Consider the following 21,972-nt stretch of genomic DNA (forward strand, 5'->3'; position numbering starts at 1 on the left):
TAATTCATCTCATTTATTGCAGCAAGAGCCTGGTTTAACTATATAAACCAGTTCGTTTAATAGCATATACATATGTAACAATATCTAAGTTCTAACTGTTAGGCCAAATTAACTGTAAATTTATTATGGTTACCTTAACACATTGAGGTCAACTTTGATGCACGAATACCAGGGACTTATTCCATACTCTCTTGAGACAAAATAATCTGTTGCCAAATTTATATGCTTCACTACAGGCATATACTAAATCGATTTCTTTTCTTGCTGCATCTTATTCTAACTAGCTTTCACATCTTGTATCTACTATTCATTTTCTTACATGAAAAAAGAGTTTAGTTATAGGTAGTGGATATCCATAGCAAGCATGCTTGATAGCAGATATTGTGTGTCTAATGATGCTGAATTATTGATATGATTCTGGAGGTTCTGAGGCTGATCAGCAATTATGATATTCAACTTCTTATATTATATCAGCCAACTAAGTGGATGTCTTGTGTAGTCGTCAATTGTGTGAACTCAGGCTGATTGACTATGAGAATCAACTGTGAATTGGCTAAGCATTGGCTTGGAAGAAATGGCCAGTTCTCCTCACATCCAAGGGATGGATATCTAGGATGTATCATTTGACTCTGTGGATGCACATCTAGGCACCCAAAAGGTAATACGGCTGCTAGGTCTCAGGGACAATGAAACATATGCAGAAAATACCAAAAGAGGTGTATGGGTAGGACTGTGCATGGGCAATGAGTGACATGGAAGTTGCTTAAGTGCCATGTTTTGAACCTCTCAATTTATTAAATTTGTTTCTACAGTTTCTTAGTGGCCTTAAAAAATTCAGCCTTTTCTTTCCTTCCCTTTGAAAATGAAAATGTAACATTTACCTGCTTATATTCTTCACCTTCTTTTAGCATCTTCTGGCAAGGAATTCTTTTTCTAATCAAGCATCCAAATGCATGCATGTGCGCGCATGAGCACATCACATTTTCAACCACTTTGGCACTTCCATTTCCAAACGGATGACATGAATCTTGCTGTCCTATAACAGCCACTCATTCAAAGTCACGACCTTTATTACCCCAGCCATTGCTTTTGGCAGATAACTGTTTCTCAACAGAGTAATATTCTTCAAAATCAGTCTATAGACAAATTTTCCCTTGTATTATATGCTACTTTTCTTTTTTCCATTAGAAAATGACTTTTCTTGGTAATGGTTTTTGTTTACTCTTATCCTTTGCTCCCTGGGGACGTGTCCCCTGCCCAAAACGACTCCATCCCCTATAGGGGACATTTCAGGGATGTGGGGATGGGTAGGAAATGTTCCCACTCCATCCCTTTTTTTCCAAAATTTCAGAAATGCTCATGGGATGTCAAAAAATTTCCAGGGTAGGCACATTTTAATTATTAAAAAAAACAAACACGTACAACCTTTCAATGCCTATTTGGTTTATGACATGCCCATCTAAGATTTACAAAAAATATGAAAATGGTGTGCGTCATGAAGGTTTGTGTGGTTTTGAAGGTCTTCGTTTGGGCTACCCCTAGACCCCTACAAGGAGCGTTGCTCCTCAACACTCACCAAATTATAAGCCTGATCAAGCAATAGACCAATGGTTAATCATGATCGTAAAATCTACAAAATACATATCCCCTATTGTAGATCTATGCATCTACACAGTTGAAGTCATAGTCAAGGCTTATCTTGTTTCATACATTGGACAACTAAAGACAAAGTTGGCTTGCTACAATTTTTATACTATTGAATATGAGTTAAGCCATGGTCGGTAGGAAATGCCACTTTCAGAATGCAAAAATGTATCAATCATGCCCTATACAGACAACTCATAGAACAATCCCATCTATTAGTATCCCAGTTGAGGTCAAAGTAGAACATAACCAGTTATCTTTTTAGTTAACTGTTTCTCTTTGTGAATGGGTGTGACAACAAAACATGCAGTCTTGAAGGCTTCAAGAAAACTTCAATAATAAATCCCTTACCTGAATATACACACTAGTCAGGCATGTTTTTATTAACTCATGCTCATATGTATGTATAAAACATCATAATTCCTATTCAATTGCCCATGCTCACAAAAGTTCTATAATGTTTCTCTTTGTGAATGGGTGTGACAACAAAACATGCAGTCTTGAAGGCTTCAAGAAAACTTCAATAATAAATCCCTTACCTGAATATACACACTAGTCAGGCATGTTTTTATTAACTCATGCTCATATGTATGTATAAAACATCATAATTCCTATTCAATTGCCCATGCTCACAAAAGTTCTATAATGTTTATGATGAATGCCTAATCAATTTTATCATATGAATATTTGAAATTTCCTCATTTAATTTTTTTCCCTATTTTTTTAATAGCTGTCCCCTAAAAAGTGGCCTTAAATAAAGCTTGTCCTTGAAATGCATCCCCTCGTCCCTTTCCATCCCCGTCGTAGAAAGTTGGGGGAGCATAGCTCTTATATAATAAACTACAGAGTTGTTATTAACTTAGTTGCATACAACTAACAAAACATGCCAAATAGAGTAATAGAATATAACACAACAGAAGATGTATTCAATATAGTTTGCATACATACGTATAGATTAGGGAAGCTGAAACCAAAATCAGATCCGTTTCCCTATCTATGATTATTCAATTTAGAGGGGCCAACGGTTGTTCGTTAGAAGTAGAACAAAGTTGTTGAGAACTGCCAAAACTAAACATGGACAAGTAATTTAAAACCGACAAACTAATTAACAAAATAGTTTGGATCCACAAACTAACAAAACATTACAAAGCCATTTATGCTAACTACATCATCCTACACACAAAAGATGTTGGATTCATAACTGACAAAAAGAGAACAAAATTCGTGCAGTCAAGTAATATCAGGAAAAAAAGTCCAAATTTTTGGTGGCATGGTAGAGGAGAAGGACCTAAGTGCTGATGTTTTGCTCATTCAGCCATACCAGCATGAACAAAAGCCAGTCGTTCCACAACAAAGCATGGACAAAAATCCATTAAATGGAGCGCCATGGAATGCAGAGCTTTTGGCACAGCCAGTCTGAAATCAGCAATGGGTTCTTCAATTGGAAGTAAAAGGGAGAACTTATGAAATACACATTTGAAGGATAATGAACATTAGTTTATGTGATTAGTTATCGTGTACTAGGTAGTTGTAGGTTTCAGTTATATTCTTAAATCTATATTCTTAAGTTTTATATATCATCTACTGTGCATTATGTAGATTTTTCAGCTTTATTATTGTTTTCATATTCCTTCAACATTGATCATCACATTTATAAGATTGGGCATTGTATGGGGAATGTACTTTTCAGTAACCATACAACTAAATGAACTGAATAGGAGGGCCATACAAATGAGTGACATCCTTCCAACATTTATCTTACTAAAAGATTTGGCAAAATTCTGTATGCTGCCAAGGACTATACAATGGAAGGAAAAGCTCATACAACAGAGGAATCAACTTCCAACTAAAGTATCAGACAGGGGCTGCAACTCAATCTAGAGTCTAGAATGCATGGGTTGTACAACAAATGTTGATATCATAGGTCAGCCAATGGGGTCCAATAATGTTGCAGAATGGACATGTATGATGACAGCAGCTCAAAACTTTATAGTTGGAGCAAAATTTGTAGATCGTATGGCAATAGCAGCAGTATTTTGCTTTTTTATTATAATTTATTTTCAATGCATTCAACCTAGCAATGAAACCGACATCATTTGTTGCTTACCTTCAAGAGTCATTAAAATAAGCAGGAACTATGACATCATCAAGATACGCCATGGCATTCTCTTTAATTTTAATGAGAACCATTGATGAAATCTCATCTGCAGCAATTTGCTTCTCTTCCCCTTGATATGAAACACAAACTATTGGCTTTTCTCTAGGTCCAGCAACAATCCTGAAGGGCCATACTTCATGTCACTCCAAACTGTTGGGTTTGAAAGTATCCTGCCAGAATGGAGATGTATTGCTCAAAAATCAAGTGAAGAACCTGTTCTAGCAGAATGTTGTATAGCTAAAGGTTTTGTAGGGAAATATGACCATGTAGGAATGGCTGCACTAAGTGGCTGATGTATGGTGGCAGAAGACTGATGTAGGATAGAGAGTGAGCATCTTGAATGGTGAAAAACAGTAATGTGACTGTGGAGCATACAGCAAGAAAAGGTAATCCAACGGCTGTATGGCAACATGAGAAAATGTAAGAATTAGGATCTTTGTTATTATTTTTTTATTTTTCTACTTTTCTATCCATTGTATGGTAATACCTTTCCCTTTATTATTTTAGTATTATATTGTTTGAGTGGGACTTAGTGTATTTTGCATACCAGCTTTATTAATTTTCCTTTTATTTCTCTTTCCGACTTCATTAATTCTTGTAGGATCCCTTGTAACATTTGTTAATACAAAATGTATTGATTGGCTTGAGATCACTTTTTTTTATCCCTTGTAACATTTGTTAACACAAAATGTATTGATTGGCTTGAGATCACTTTTTTTTATAACTTGAACATTTTTGCTTATATTGTCCCCCATTGAGTTTATTTTGAATAGTTCCACATAGCCCACGTAATCGATATGTTAATAGCTCCTTGCCTTCAATAAAAAATTGTTAAGTATGAACCATGTACGCCATCCAACACACTTGATTCATTCTCTCAAGTGTCCAAAATTTTGAATGGTTCTCTCATAGCTTCTTGTCATATCCCTTGATGTGTTCTTCAACAAAATCACAGTTCGGTGAAAATACTTCATAATCTTCAATTTCTCAATGGAAAAGGCCACTTAGGGAACTTGTTTCATCTTTTAAACATGGATTCAGCTCCAGTGGGCTGTAATCATGCTTATTTGTCCACTTTGCTCCAAAGCTAAATCTAAGGAATCTCAAGAAATTGCTTCCTCACTCAAAGCTTGATTCCTTAGATCAATTATATATTTCCAACCTTTATTTTCAATGAAGAGTATACTAATCTTCCAGATCAGCTTTGGCTGCTACCAACCAACTCTCCATCATGTTGTTAAGACTAAGCGCTTGAGTTAAGGGTAGATGGTTTGATCAATTTATTGAATATAGAAGGTATGTATCATATATTAGTGGTGGATTCTATGTTAATGCCAAATAAAATATTCACAAGGAGATACCTCTAATAATGGAGATCTTGCAAAATAGTTTGGCAAGCCAAGAACATCAAGGGCCGTATGCACAAGATAAACCTCTTTGCAACCTTATTTGGAGGCCATGCATAGGATGGCACACAGATTACAATCTAGGTGGTCTTAAGGATAATATTGTTGAAGTAAAACCAAATAAAATATTCACAAGGAGATACCTCTAATAATGGAGATCCTGCAAAATAGTTTGGCAAGCCAAGAACATCAAGGGCTGTATGCACAAGATAAACCTCTTTGCAACCTTATCTGGAGGCCATGCATAGGATGGCACACAGATTACAATCTAGGCGGTCTTAAGGATAATATTGTTGAAGTAAAACCATAGTTCCTATGGAGTTCTAGTACCCTGATTTTGAGCATGCAAATATAGATACCCTCACAGGGTGAAGGCAACAACCTAGAGAGACCGTTCACAATTATGACTAGTAGTTCAAAGAGATAATAACGAAGTTTAAATAGACCATAGATCCTAATCTATAGTGAGAATGATTCATTGGAGGCTTGATAGCTCTCATATAGCTGAAAGAAAGAAAAACAAGTTCCTAGTAGAGAATTGTGTTAAGAAAACCTACTTAAACTAGTTGTTCTTTCTAGTGTGCATGTTAACATAGATTAAATTTGAACACTTTCAAATCCAAAACTGAAGAATGGTAACTTGAATTGAACCAACACACAAAAGAGTTCACTTCAGATTGACAACACAATCTAGAATCATTACTTGAAAATGATACTTCCAAACATGAGAAATAGAACTTGTGCACTTGGAAATCAGAAAGTTGAGAAAAAGCTTAGAAATACTTCATATAAGTCCATAAATTTTTGAGACTCTATATGTATATTTTGGCAAAGGGGCACTATTAGTAGTGTGGGTGTGTTTAGAGGGTGTTGGTAGTGATGCCCTTAGGGGGCACTAAGATTGCCACATGTCATTAGAGGACACCTTGGGTAGCACCTTAGGTAGCACTATGAGTGGTGCAAAAGTCCATGCCCTAGAATAACTTCAAATGTCTGGGGTAATTTTGTTGTGGTGTTTGGAATCTTTCTCTAGTTTGCCACATATCAAGAATCATAACAAAAAGCAAGATATGAAAGGAAAAACTCTATGATAAACCTATTAAGTAGAGAGAGAATTTTGATAATTGAAATGCATGCACCTAATGAAAATTGGATCTAATGTTAGAAGTGGAAAGCAAATGACCATAAAAATCCTTGGGAAAAATTGGGAGGCTTTAGGAGTTGATTTGTGGAAAAGGTGTGCTAGAAGTGACAGAGGTAGTGGTGATAGGAGTGATGTAGGTTTTTAATACTTAGAATGACCCCAAATTGTTATAGTATCTTTATATTATCCTACTTTCACTTCTCTAATCTATCACAATAGCTCAATCTACATATAAACTCTTATGAGTTACCTATAAACAAACTTGATGTTGAAAAGCCTCAAAATGATCAGTTTAAATGGGAGCTTAACTTAGATCTCTTGTGGGTATTTCAATAAAGTTCTACATGAAACAATGTGGAAAATGTATGTATTTAGCTCTAGGTGATGGAAAGGTGCAACAATGGTTGTAAGACAAGCTAAACCCTAGGTGCTACAAGGTAAAATCTAGGTGTAAGTTCCATATTCGAAAAACTTAGACTCGGAAATAAATTGGCAGACCCAAAAATTTCAAAAGCTTGGTAATTTTATCAAAAAATTTATAAACAAAATTTTAACAATATTCTTCAAAAACACACATATTACTAAATTTGTTTAGCATATTACTAATTTCCATCATATATAAATCAAAATCAGAATTTAATACATACCGTAGACCAAAAAACAAGTTCAACTCTAAATGAGTTATAATGCCACTTCCACTAGCCATGTCATATGTAGAAGTTGCCTCATCTAAAGAGATTTTTGGCAAGTTGTGCAATAATAACGTCTAAGTAGGAACACTTAAGAGTTATATCCCAATTCCCCATCATCCCCTCAATGTAATCAAATTTTTAATTTGACAAATTCCAATAACTAATGGAGATTTGGGAGTGGAGACCTGTTGTGACCATTTCACACATCGCCCCATTAAAATGGGGACCCCCTCTTTTTTGCTTTTGTTTTGCCTATTCTTCTCTCTGCTTTAGGGTTTTGAATTAAATTAGTGAGTCGTCTGGATTAGGGTTAAGCCTTAGGGTTTCCTTTGATATTTTCAAGCCGAAGTCCAGTCCAATTTTTGACAAATTATTAAGCATCCTCGCATTGATTGCAATTTTGAAATAAGATGAGCCTGCCAGGGGGTCAAGTTTGTCTCAGGATGGGTCCAGTTAAGATTTCGAGGGCACATTCAAGTTATGATTAAGTGTTAGCATTTCAATGATTGAATTATGCAATTTTGTCCGGGTGAATTTTGACCAAATTTTTGAAGGTTTACTAACTTGCCCCTGGCCTTGGAGATGATCTAATTTTGCCTTGTCAAGTGATTGAAGACCAAAAATGTGGATATTTTGGCCTACAGAGGTGAAATTGGCCCTTCCCTCACCCAGGGACCAGGGCGAAAGTGATATTTTATGCATCTTGGTTATCGACTTGTTTAATTTGTTTTGTGCAGGGTCTCCAGGAGGACAAATCGAACATGGATTAAAGATTTTGAAGATTTTAAAGACCCAAAATGACAAGTTTTTTTTAAGTTTAAGACCAAATCGCTCCTGTCCTTCACTGAAGGACCAGGGCGAAATGGTTTTCTTAGGTCATTTTGGGCCTTGGTTGATCGAAATGGAGCATCAAGGACGCAATGAAAGATGAAGTGAACGTAATTGAATATCCAGACTTCGTCGTTGGCAATGAAAGATTGAAGATTTGACCCTAAGGAACAGGATCGCTCCTGTCCCTCACTGAAGAACCGGAGCTTGTTTTTCAAAGTTACACTGTCCTTGCAGGACAAAGACAATTTTTTGATTGGAAGAGATCAAGGAGAGAACGTTTTGTCCATTGAATATAATTTGAGCAACCAACTAACAAGGAAATATGCTAAAATGACAAGGATCGCTCCTGTCCCTCACTGAAGGACCGGAGCTTGAATTCCAAACTTGCGTTGTCCACACAAGATTTAAGTGATTTTGCGATTTAAGGAGGTCAGGAGAAGAAGGCTTTGTTCATTGAATATAACTTGAGCCGTCTACGAAGTTGAAAATCAACCCATAATGGCCAAGGCGCTCCTGTCCCTCTCCTAGGGACCAGAGCTATTTTCCCTCAAGACATGTTTTTGGCCAAAGTAAAGCGAATTTCAAGATTGATATGAAGGAAAGAGGGCATAGTCACTCCATTTGAAGATAATTTTGAAGGTTGCAAAACGCAAAGTGAGCCCATAATGGCCAAGGCACTCCTGTCCCTCTCCAAGGGACCAGAGCGATTTCCTCATAAGGCAAATTTCCCGCGAAGTTAAAACGAATTTCATGTTGGAGATGAATGATGGAAGGCATAATGAATCCATTGAAGAGAGTTTTGAAAGTTAGCAAAAAATGATTGAACTTATAATTGCAAAAACGCTCCTGTCCCTCTCCAAGGGACCAGGGCGAAATATAGATTGTCAAGACTCCCTCTCCAAATTTGGTCAGATCCAAGCCAAGGCGCATGATGGCAATGATATTTGGAATACCTCAAAGAGGGACAAAGTTGCAAAGACCACGAGAACTTGATGGAATTGGTTAAGGCGCTCCTGTCCCTCACCAAGGGACCAGGGCGAAATATAGATTGTCAAGACTCCCTCTCCAAATTTGGTCGGATCCAAGCCAAGGCGCATGATGGCAATGATATTTGGAATACCTCAAAGAGGGACAAAGTTGCAAAGACCACGAGAACTTGATGGAATTGGTTAAGGCGCTCCTGTCCCTCACTAAGGGACCAGAGCGAAATATTCAAGAGTACCTAATTCTAAGATGCCGCTTTCGTTTCAAACATTCAAGATGGAGTAAGCAATGACATTTTATGCCTTGAAGACAATTTGATATCCATATGATTGAGGATTTGTGCCATGGACTAAAGTTCGCTCCTGTCCTTCACTGGAGGACCAGGGCGATTTCTATAAAATCAAGCATCTTCCTCCAGAATCACGCCAAGACAAGGTTTCACGAAATGAGGAACGCCTTTTGGAAAACGATGAACAAGAAGTTAACGTCAAAAGTTGACTAATTTCAAGCTCAAATGCAAAGTTCGCTCCTGTCCTTCACTGGAGGACTAGGGCGAAAATCCTTAGAAGGGCTCGCTTTGTCTTGAGAAAGCAAATTAAACATGCATTAAGCGGACAATAGAGATCATTGATTGCCTCACATCATAAATTGACAATTTGGAAAACGGGGATCAAGGACAAAAAGATGAAATCGCTCCTGTCCCTCACCAAGGGACCAGGGCGAAAATGGTTCTAAAGAGCATTCATTCAAAAAATTGAATAGATCAAACTCAAAGTCGCGAATGAAAACCCCATTTTGGACGTAAAGGAAGAAATTTCGAACGTAAAAGGCAAGAAGTATGAGGTCTAGAATAAAATCGCTCCTGTCCTTCAGTCAAGGACCAGGGCGAAATTGCTTTAAAACAAGTTCCTTCCAAAGACGAAATAAATTAAACCCCAAATGCCAAGCAAGAATGCTATTTTGGATATCTAAGATGAGACTTGGAACGTGAGAAGCGAGAGATACAAGGCCAAAATGAAGGGGCGCTCCTGTCCCTCTCCAAGGGACCAGAGCGATCTTGTTAATATCTATTGTTTTCATGTTTGGGCGCCAATATCATTCAAATTGCATTAAATGCCAAGTTCGATAAAACCTTGAAACATTTTGAAATTAAATTGACATTTAATAAGTGCGCATGGTATTTATTAATTAATTTTAGCCTTTTAAAAAATCGAAATTTAATTACAAAGGCATTTAATTAATTAATATTAAATAAATTAAATGAAAGGAGTGCGCTTGGAGGGTTTTATTTTTAATATTTTATAAAGGTCGGCCTATTGGAAATTGCCAAGGTGAGCGCCTATATAGTGGAGGGGTGTTGAGCGATTTTAATCCATCATTCATTCATTTGTTCAAATGCGATTTGGAGAAGCCATAGGAGGTGCGAATCTTGATCCAAGGAGAAGTGCGAATTTCAATCCAAGAGGGAGTGCGAACTTTGTTGGAGGTGGAGCGAATTGTTCCTCAAGACGTTGAAGACCCACAAGGTGGTGAAGTTGATGAAGGAGGCGCCTTTGCTAGAAGATTTCGATCTTCATTTTGCCTAGCAAATTCCTTATTTTTTGCATCTTTTTTTAGAGTTAGTTCTCCAAGAAAGGTATGGTGAAGATCTTCCTAGCTCAATTTTGAAATTTTGAATTTCCAATTGCATAATTGTATTTAGGAAATGATAATTCAAAGATTTATCATGAAGTTTCCTAAATTTAAAGCTTAAACTTAATCTATATTTTTACGTTCCAAGGTATATTGCTCATTATGAAATGTTGTGTAGGTGTCAAGATGGCGACCCCAAAGCCAGGAGCATCCACCAGCCGTCTAGCCCTCATGAAGGAAGATCAAAGGAATGAAGAAATGGAGACCAAGATCGTGTCAAAATGGAGCAACATTGGAGATACCAACTTGGGAAACTTCAGTGTGAAGAAGTTTCGAGAGGTCCCTTACATTGGAAAGCCATCACCTGTCGCAAGGAGAATAATTGAGAGTGGCATTATCAAGGCGGCCGGCTTCCCTCCAGCAGTCCAGTGCCATGAGCTGATGATTGAGTGTGCCCGCCATTATGACCCACAGTCAAGATCGATCGTGTCCAAGGAAGGAAACACTTTGGCTTATCTTTCAGATGAGGCTATCAGTGAAGCTCTCCATCTACCAGAACATAAAGACATGATTTACAAAAGCTTGGAAGGAGCTAGATCCATGTACGAAGATGATCTAGACACTTGCTTGAGCATCATCAACAAGAATTGGTTACTCAAAAGTCGTCCTCGCCTGAGCAAAATTCCCAACACACCACATAGGATCGACTTCCAGGAGGAGTACAGAGATTTGATAACCTTACTCAATCGAGTTACAGGGGCTCCTCAAGCCTTCTATTTTGAGAAGTGGATGTTCTTCTTCATCCAAGTGATAGTTCAAGGAAAAGGAACAATTCATTGGGCTAGAATCATTAGCCATTGCTTGGACGTACAGTTGAGAAGACTGAAGGCTACCAAGTCATTTCACATGAGCTCATACATCATATATGCCTTGATCAGGAGTTTTGAATATGCAGGACTACCTCACAGAGGATCGATTGGAAGAGGACCTGGAGAAGTCAGAGTTTGTGAATCTTATGTTCATTTGCATCATCCACTTGGGAGTAATTACAAGTTAGTCAATGATACTTTCACAATGAACATCACCAGGACACTACAAGGCGGGATTCATAATCGGCTATCTCAAGAGGCACAAGAGCTTGTAAAAAGGTATGGTGCTTGGTTTATCCAATTCCAGAAGTTTACATATATTAGAGTTCATGGGTGTCCTTCACCTCCCTATATGTTGCCGAGATATCCGACAGACAGGATAGTATTACTTGAGGTAACTAGGCAACTGGCAGCTTATGCGAAGGCATTCAGACACAGGCATGGAAATGGGATTCCTGTACCTATCATACTAGGAAATTCAGTTGAGGTATGTCCTAATGCTCCAGCTTTAGATGATGCAGAAAGAGAGTTGGCCTTGTATTCATTTTCATTCTTTTCATTGAGAGAGAATTTTGATCCTTATGGGCATATAGAAGAGACAGTTGGTAGAAAATACAAGCATGAATGTCAGGTAGAAGACTTTTGGATGAATCTCTCAGATGATTTAGAAGTGAAAAGAAAGATGCATTCTAGATTGCCTTTGGATTTCATCAGGAAATGCAAAGTTTACAGAGTGGCCGATCAAGCTCAGGACAGTGGCAGGCACCTCCAATCCTCTTATGATAGAGAGGACAAGGCAGTAAAGATAGATTGGAATGAACATGAGGTTGTGGACTTGAAAACTTTGATGGCTCTAGTTTTGTCCTGTACTCGCAGATGGGTTGATGTGCAACATCAAAAGTTGAGAGAGCAAAATATATCAATGACTTTTACTTTGGAGGAAAGGTCGGCAGAAGGAGCAAGCGTAAGTGAGGGCCATCCTCATCCTAGAAGCACAAGCGAAGACAATCCTCACCCCAGAAGCGTAAGTGAAGGCAATCCCCATCATAGAGGTGCGAAGAGGAAGGAAAGACCTAAGAAAAGAGAATCTTCCAAGAAGAAGCAAGAGGCCAATCGAGATCGCTCATCCGGCACATCTTCTCGACAAGAGAAGAGGACACTTGAAGTTGAGGAATCTATGGAGTCAATGGTTCAGAATGATAAACCTGAAGAAGGACAGGCATCTCAACGTTCATCAAGTCAATCTCCCCAGGTCAATGAGCTACATGAAGACAAGGATGATGATGAAGCGACATCTCCTCTCCGGAAAGAAGAGTCACTACCTAAAGAAATACAAGTTAGAGAGACAAGGTCCGCCATTCCAGATTGGTTGAAGGAGAGATTAACAAGGGTAATTGTGATCGAAGACGAAGATAATGTGATTGATTTAGATAGCCTTGTTGGAGATTCTCAGGGAGTAACAGAAAAGAGGAAGGCCACCAAGATGTCCAAGATGATCAGAGATGAAACAGGGTCCAGGAAGTTGCAGATAGCTACACCGGCAGTGGACAAGTACGAGGGTGAGATCCTTGCAGAAGAATATGATGTAGAAACCGTTGAGCTTGGTCCACTCACCACCGAGCAGGCATTAGATGAGGCAACTGATTCATTTGAGGCATTTAAAGATAAACTTAAGGAAGAAATGGAAAAGAATAGAAAACTTGAGAGAGAGGTCGGTGCTTGGAGAGGCTACTTTAGCCACCTCAGTCAGCCTTTGGGACGTCAGGATCCAGCAGTATCTCCTGTACAAGCACTTCCCCTTGAATCAGTTGGTGAAGCAGAGAAAGTTAAAAGCTTGGTCCAGCTTATGAGCTCTTGGATTGACAAATTCCATACAATTGCCGTTGAGTTTGCAACAAGAATGATGCAGACCATTCATCGGGCTATCCAGGTCCTTGAGATCATCCACAACCTAATGATAACAGTAGCCGCCTTTGCTCATACTAAAGATGTTATCATTCCTGTTCTTCAAGTAATCAGGCAAACACCAAGAAGGATCTTAGCACAAGAAAAAATAATGGATGGAGGAGCTCATAATTTACTCCAGTGGTCTACTTTACTCCAGATGAAGGAAGTTCTCTTCGAGGACACCAGCACCAAATGCAATCAAGTAGAGGAGGTCATCCATCCAATCCAGGACAAGGTGTTTGGGGTTTTATGTACTATTCTTGGCAGAAGGATCGAAGTTGAGACGGATGTAGATCTTCAAGAATTAGAAGAAAGGGTCAAAGTCATCTTTTGCAAGGATGAGAATGTTATTACAGATGAGCAAAGAGATCAAATGTTTGCCACTATGCTCCTGATCGAGAAAATTAAGGAACTCGAGCCTGAATGGGATGCAGCTCTTCTCAAGGCCTTTGATCAGATTATCCACTTGGAGGAACGAATGAGGAATCTTCCTGAGATTCCTATTGCTAAGATTGAGTGAATCGTGTCCAGATTCATTGCATATGCTAAAAAGGAGCATTGGAAAGGGAATAAGGTTCTAGAAGAAAGGTTGTTATAGATGACATGGCACCTTAATTGTCATTGGTCTATGTTTCCTAGATTTTTGTGCCAAATTAAATATTTGGCTATGCATTTAATATTGTGCAATAAAAGGGGAACTTTTGTAATAAAACCCTAATTAGGGTTTAGGTGTCAGAATCTCAACCGTTGATCTTCTTTTGATCTGGGCCGTTCATTGTAATTGAGGATGCTATATATACCCTCACTCATTTTCATTTTGTCATTAGAGATTAGAAGATTAGAAAATAAGAAATAGTTAGAAGTTTAGAGCTTTTTGGAGAGAAGAAAGTTATTTTTGTAGAAAGATTGAGCATTGAAGAAGGAATTTCAAGCAATTGTTGTCTATTTTGGCTTTGAGATCAATAAAATATTGAAGTTATGGTGTTTTATTGCAATTCTTGTGGCTATCTTCATGGTTGTTCGTTTTCTTGAATCATTCTCAGTCGAAGTAGTATTTAAGTTTGAAGGACTAAGTGTTGGGCTTGATTTTGGTGAGATTCACGTTCCAAACCACTAGCTTCTTACTGATTGTGGGAACGCCTTGCGTGGTCAACTGGAGATACTTGAATTACTTAAACCTTCAATCGTCATTGAGCTTTGGATATGTGCCTTTGTGGTAGTATCCATGATCCTTGATGAATTGAAAAAATCATTTGTTACCTTAGAAGATCGCATCAATTTCAGTTAGGTTGTTATTTCATGGCAATATTGAAATTGGTAGAATCCTGCCAAGTCTAGCCTACATTGGGTCATTCATAGGATTAGATTAGAATTTATCCCTTGTAAACTCTACCTTTTGATCTTTTTGAGAACTTGTTAGTTTTAGGAAATTTCTGTTCCTGCAAATTGGAGGACGTAAGGCCCCTCGATGAAACAACATTCACAACGACCACTAGTGCTTATCCACACGTAGAGACCCTACATAAAAGAACATTGGAGTCACCCTGATTGATCCTTTTTTGCGACATCTTCAGCAATCAGAGGCTTTATTCAAGAGAGGATAAGGTACCCTTGGGTATTTTATTCTATGTATGATTGTGTACAAAATACACGTCAACAAGACCCTAATGAGGTTGAGGGGTAGTGCCCCTCATAGGGGTCTGGGGGCAACGCCTCCAACAAGGTCAAGGGGCAGCGCCCCTTGTGGGGATTTGGGGGCAATGCCCCTCGTGGGTTATGGAAGCATCACCCCTAGCATTCTCCTTGTCATGATACAGGGTGGGGTCAAGGGGTGGAGCTCCCGTTGCCAAGCCCAAATTAAGTCATTTGAAACCTTTACCACTATGAAAGTCACATTTTTTTAATTGCAAGCAAGAAAAATAAATTATATGAATTTGGAGAAGTTTTTAATACAAAACTCACAATTTTTTTCATTTACTTGCAAGTTTTATAGGGAAAAATGACCACGAGTTTTTCAAAAACTCATTGGGAGTAACTCGCTTGGCATTTTGACTTGAAAGTACTTGCGAGTCAAAAGAGTTTTTGGTGAGTTTTTAAACTTTGGGTTAACAATCCTAAATGGATGCACAAGGAGATGAGAAATGAAGCTCATGAAGACAATGGAAAGAGAGTAATTGGACATCTAGAGGCAAAAGGGGATGCAACAAATTCTCAGAGAGAGAGAGAGAGAGAGAGAGAATCACTTGTGCAATGAGATCATTTCTTAAAAGTGTAAGCACTTGTGAAATGGGTTGCAAGGATCATAAATGAGAGGAAAGAGGGGGGGTATAAATAGGTTTTTAGAAAAGTAATTATCAAAATCACAGTGGCTAAGAATTTATGAGCCTTGTATTTAATTTTGGTGGCAAAATAGGAAATGGATAGAGTTGTTACCTAGGATGCCTCCTAAAGGTTCATTCTTCGTAGTTGGGATACATTCAAATGCTAGAAGGTTCAAATTCCTAGGGGAGAAAAAGAGGATCAATCTATGAAGGGTGGAAGTGTTCCCATGTCTTTGTTATCAACAAGTAGTGTGACATGAGGAAGATAATGGTTAGCAACACATAAAAGGGAACACACAAAATAAATGTTAGGTGAACAAAGATAATGATAGATGGATAAAGATAAACGAGGTTTACACAAGGGTCTAAACACATGCAAAGGGGGAAACTTAAACACATAATGATAAACATGACTAGACAAGGTTTGAACAAGTGTTAAACAAGGGGTAAAATACGTGCTAAAGGGAAAACATCTATTATGTGTGCAAAAAAAAGTTAAAGTCTTCGAGTATGCAATTTATGTTATTACGTTTTGGGCCACGTTAGTTGGTTGATGACACTAAATGAGAAGAAAAATGCTTAATGAAAGAGTATTATTAAACATAAACGTGATATGTAAATTGAGTGGATACACAACAAAAGAGAGATATTGGCCTTCTTATTTGTTCTTTGTTCTTCTAATTCAATCATAGATATACTTGTTCTTGTAATGTATCTAAGAGAAGTAGTAATTGTACACATATAAGAGCAGTGTTAAACAATACATATATAAGAAATGGAAACATAGCAACATACCGAGCATAGAACAATATATGAAAACACACACAAAAAGAAAGGGTTACACAATAGAAATAAAACAATCCTAAAATCAAATGTAATAAGTGTAAGTATACACATACCTCTTGATTTAATGCCATGATGGTTAAAATGAGGAAGGCACTTCTAGTTTGTAGGAGGGGATCCATGAGAGTCCAAAGGAAAAGGAAAGAGGAAAGTGACTAGATCCACAAAAATGAACCTTCCCAAAGGTAAAATGAAAACTAGAAATTGGTGATCACAATAAGGGCTATAAGTTTGCCACCCAATATAAGGCCAGTCTAGGCTGATCAATGAAATACTAATGATAATGGTCAAATGGTAAAACATATAGCTTTGGAATTTCCACCCTTGGCATTAAGGTTGCCACCAATAATTATGGATTTGAGGTTGCCATGTAAACAAGGCTAGGTCAAGCCAAAAGTAAAAAGGTAAAAAGTGATGCTGTCTTCATTACTATATAGTAGCTTCTTGATTAGATAAGAGCCAAGCTAGACCCAAGCTGCTACTTGGCTATCATGATGATGATGTATAGAGAGAGTGAGATATAGGATATATGACCTCCCTTAAATTAATTGGTGATAGATTGATAGGATAAATATCCATCAAACTTAACATAAAGTGGTTAAAGGGAGAAAAGTAGAAATGCCAAGGGTTTGATAAGAGAGGATGAATGTGCTGGGATTAGGTGATATCTAGCTTGGAAGTCCCTATGTCTAGTTGTGATGGCCCCGTCAAATTAAAACTATTTGGTATTATTTATAAATAAAGCAAACTTTCCTTATTTTATATTAGTACTAATACTGACTAATATATCATAATAAGAGTTCTTTGATTTTCTCAATAAAGATTAAAGTTAAATAATAGTTGCCTAAATACTTTGTTTAAACTATTATTCGATTATCCACTCTACGGGAGTTGGTTTCTACGGGAATTTTACCCATCTCCATTCTTTAAAATGCGGATTGGCACATGAGGAAGGGGGAATTTTTGCAAAGCAATGTTTTTCAAATTAAGGTGGATAATTTGTGAGATTTCCAGTTTATGTATGGGTTCCTTTCGCCAGCCTCACTGGCCTAGTGGAACGAAGAACCCAGGAAGCGTTGAAATATCATTCAAAATATCATTCCTACGCACAGATTGCAGAAGAGCTTCCTGGAGATTTGGCAAGGAGGCACGCTGAATACTTTCGAGATTATTCCTGGTATGAGAGGGACCCGATATTGGGTAAAGTGGTTAATACATCTCTTGTCCACATTGCGTGAGGAGAAGACCGGACTTCGGGTTTTTCCGTCCTGTCCATGCAGACACCAAGAGACCATTGGAGTCTCAAGTGTAAGAGGTGGAATACGGTGGAGGAACTTCCGTCGTGGTTAATATATAGCGGCGAGTCATCAATCAGCAAACCCGACACCTGTGCTTCCGTGAAACTACAGAACTTCGTACTGTGCAAAGAATACGCCACAAAGAGGTGTACTTCAAACGTGTGAAATGATACGAACAAAGAGGAGGTGTGTTTTGGAACACCGAGTGATTCATTATGCTGCAGACGTGGATAGCCGCTGCAAGTTGACAGGTGCCCAGTGAATTGCTTAAGAACTGTTTGAAAATTACCTTGAATATTATAGTGGTAGAGATCTGTTAGAAATTGATTGTCTTCACAAACATGAGTTATAATTAGAGTCTGTACAGAGTCATACACAGAACCCCCATTGATTAGATGTTTAATTAAAACATTATTCAATCTGGAGATGAATAATTATTTGCTATCATACTTAATCAGGCATTTTACAGTATAGATAATTGCATGTTAAACTCAGACAGGGATTTTTACAGAATATTGTCATTTACAGTCATGCTTAGTCTGGTATTTTACAGTGGTATCAGAGCTTTAAATCTTGCCAACCTGTAGGGTATTTTTCAGGAAAATTTAATGCACATTTTCAGAAAAAATTTAATGCATAGCTGAGTATGCACCAAGGAAATTATAATTTCCGAAGTACTAGGGCCCGTCAAAACAGATTTACAAACTCTCCTTTAGCACAGAATAGTTCATCAATCCCATTTGAAATTGAGGATAGCCACACAGAAACAGACGAGGAATTTATTTTTGAAACCAACATGGGAGACCCGGATAACAATAGGGATTTATTAGCTGCATTGATCAGAAGTCAGCAAGACATGCAGGATAATGTTAATAGAATGACCAACTTGATGACCCAGTTTATGACTAATAATATTAATCAGCATCAAAATAATGGAAGACAAAATAATCAGCATCAAAACAATGGGGGTAGAGATGGACAGTCAGTTAATAATCAGCCAACAAGATCAGGAACAACTAGACCATTTATGCCCACATTTACTGCTAGAAACCAGCCACCAGAAAATGAACCAACAATAAGAGAAATACAGGCAGAAATACATCAGGATTGGCTAGATTCTGGTGAAGAATTCCGATCAACAATGACCTTTAGAGAATATTTAGATGTCAGAATGAAACATAGGCCACGAGGACAGCGAGGGAATAACAGTGAATTACAAAGGAAAATTGGAAAAATGTCCATTCCTTATTTTGACGGAACAAGTAAAACAACTGCTCGGGCTTGGGTGCAAAAATTAGATACCTACTTCCAATTAAACCCTATGTTGGAAGAGGAGGCAATTAAATATGCTGCATTACATCTTGACAGTATAGCACATGAATGGTGGCATCATGGGCAAATAACTTTGGGCCACAATTTGATAGGCACTTATGTTGAGTTTACTGAGAAACTTATTGATAGGTTTGATTCTAAGGATCCTGAACTACAGCTTAAGGATCTAACTCAACTTAAGCAAACTGGAATTGTGGAACAATATATCTCTGAATTTGAAAAATTGGCAGTTTTAGTCATTGAAATTTCTGAAAGGCAAAAGATTGTGATATTTATAGACGGATTGTCTGATTCCCTCAAAGGGTGGGTTAAATCCTTAAACCCCCTTACTTTACAAACAGCTGTCAAAAAGGCAAGAGAATTAGAACCATCTTCAAAAGGAAATTTTTTTAACAAAGGACCACCCCCTAAACCGGAAAAAGACAAACAACCTTGCAACAAAGATGAATTCCCTAGAACCAGGCTAGATAAGGAGGAAAGAGAAGAACTCAGAAGGAAAAAACTCTGTTTCAGTTGTAGAGAAGCATGGCAGCCGGGACACAAATGTTTAGGGAAGGGGAAAATTCATTATATTGAGGTTATGTCTGACAGTGAGGATGAAGAAAATGTTGATCCTAACATAGAACGAACACATCAGACTACTGAGTCAGAAACATGTACTAAACAAGGAGAAGGAGTCATAGCATCCATGACAAGAACCCCACATTATAATATTTTTAGGGTTAGAGGAGTTTTGAATGGACAACGGGTAAGTGTTATGCTTGATAGCGGTTCTACTCATAATTTTATAGATGCAGCACTCGTAGAAAAACGTGGTTTGCAGACAGAAAAACATGAGGGATTTGATGTTAGAGTAGTAGGTGGAACTAATTTGTCTAGCACTCATAAAGTTCCTAAACTGAATATTACTCTTGCCAATTACACTGTTACTGATGATTTCTATGTGATTGATCTGGCTGACACTAATGTTATTTTGGGCATACAGTGGATGGAAACATTAGATGAATATACACAGAGCTTTAAAAGAATGGAATTCTCTTTTAAAATTGATGATAAGAAAGTAGTCCTTCGTGGTATGTCTAACAGTGGGCCCAGGATCGTCAGTGCGAAAAGAATGGAAGCTATTTTCAGACACGGAGATGTGGCATGGTCAGCACAATGTTTAATCTCCAACAAGGTATCAGGTTTTGAATCTAAATCCTACCAAGCTGATTTGTTAACAGTATTAGATTCACGTCATTCGGTTTTTAATGATATTCCTCCAGGTTCCACTTGATAGAGGTTTCGAACATACTATTGAATTAGAAGTAGGTGCTAAACCAGTGATAACTACTCCTTATAGACATCCTAAAACATTCAGGGATGAAATAGAAAAAACAATTAAGGAGTTATTGGATATGGGGCACATCAGACCTAGTTCTAGTCCTTTTGCATCTTCTGTAGTGTTGGTTAAAAAGAAGGATGGAACACTTCGAATGTGTATTGATTACAGAGCTCTTAACAAAAACAAATCAAAAACAGGTATCCGATTCCTCAAATTGATGAATTGTTAGATGAATTACATGGTGCCATTTATTTTTCTAAAATTGATTTGAGATCAGGGTATCATCAGATTAAGTTAAGAGAACAAGATATTCATAAAACTGCTTTCCGTTGTCATTATGGCCATTATGAATTCTTGGTTATGCCGTTTGGTCTAACAAATGCTCCGACAACATTTCAGTCCTGTATGAATCATATTTTTAACAAACAATTAAGGAAATTTTTGCTAGTATTCTTTGATGACATATTGATTTATAGCAAAACATGGGATGAGCATTTGAAACATATTGACACAATTCTTGGAATTATGGAATCACAATCATTGTATGCAAAGGCCTCTAAATGTGAATTTGGAATGACTGAAATTTTGTATTTAGGGCATATGATTAGTGCAACAGGGGTACAGGTCCATCAAGAGAAGATAAGAACCATTTTGGAGTGGCCACCACCACGGAACCTTACAGAATTAAGGGGATTCTTTGGTTTATGCAGTTATTATAGGCGGTTTGTCAAAGGTTTTTCATAGCTTGGGGCACCTTTAACAGATCTTACCAAAAAGGGAGCATTCAGATGGACTGAGGAAGCTCAACAGGTATTTGAGAAACTTAAAGAGGTGATGAGTTCTTGTCCAGTACTTGCTCTTCCAGATTTTAATCAGCCTTTGTAATATCCCTTGGCTAATCTGACCCTGTTTCGCTTATTTGAACCCCAAGGAGTATTGTCAAACACTTGGCATACAATGTTTGAAGCCGCTGTAGTGAATTCTTAATTTGTCTTCTTTGGGTTTGTAGGCTGCAAATGAAGTTATGGAAAGCTTCTAACAATGCAAAGTTGTTATAGAAATGATATGCTAGCTGTTTTAGACCTTACACACACATGGAATGACTGAAATTAACTAGTACAACTAGTAGACATTAAGACAAACACTTGTCATGCATCCCAAAGTACACCTACAGCCATTAGGCATTTAAGCAAATAGTTGGCATGAAAGCTAAGTGGCTGATCAATGTTGAATGTCACCTGGAATATCAATTGACCTCAATCTGTAGGTGATAAAGGCGGCTACAGGGGTTTGCAGAATGTAGAAGAAGCAGCCAAAGACTCCGTATTCAATCTTCATCATAAATCTGAACAAACATCTCCAATTTGGTCTCCACAAAGACCACAAAATTGGCAAGGTACTGTAGCGTTTACTATAGCGCGGTACTGTAGTGTTTACTATTCACGGGTACTGTAGCGCACTGTTCATGACACTGTAGCAGCAAATAAACCCTCTGTATGATGTTCTCAGTCTGCCATATACATATGCCCTCAGCTATGCCAATAAAT

At 37.8% G+C, this 21,972-nt stretch overlaps 1 protein-coding gene across 2 annotated transcripts in view; it reads left to right on the forward strand.

The window, feature by feature from the left end:
* The window catches only part of LOC131076520 (cyclase-like protein 3), a 114,513-nt gene that overhangs the window by 3,510 nt on the left and 89,031 nt on the right, over window positions 1–21,972 (forward strand). The gene's annotated exons all lie outside the window — the stretch shown is intronic.

The sequence above is a fragment of the Cryptomeria japonica genome, chromosome 3 (genome assembly GCF_030272615.1).
Source record: "Cryptomeria japonica chromosome 3, Sugi_1.0, whole genome shotgun sequence".
NCBI classification, from domain to species: Eukaryota; Viridiplantae; Streptophyta; class Pinopsida; order Cupressales; family Cupressaceae; genus Cryptomeria; species Cryptomeria japonica.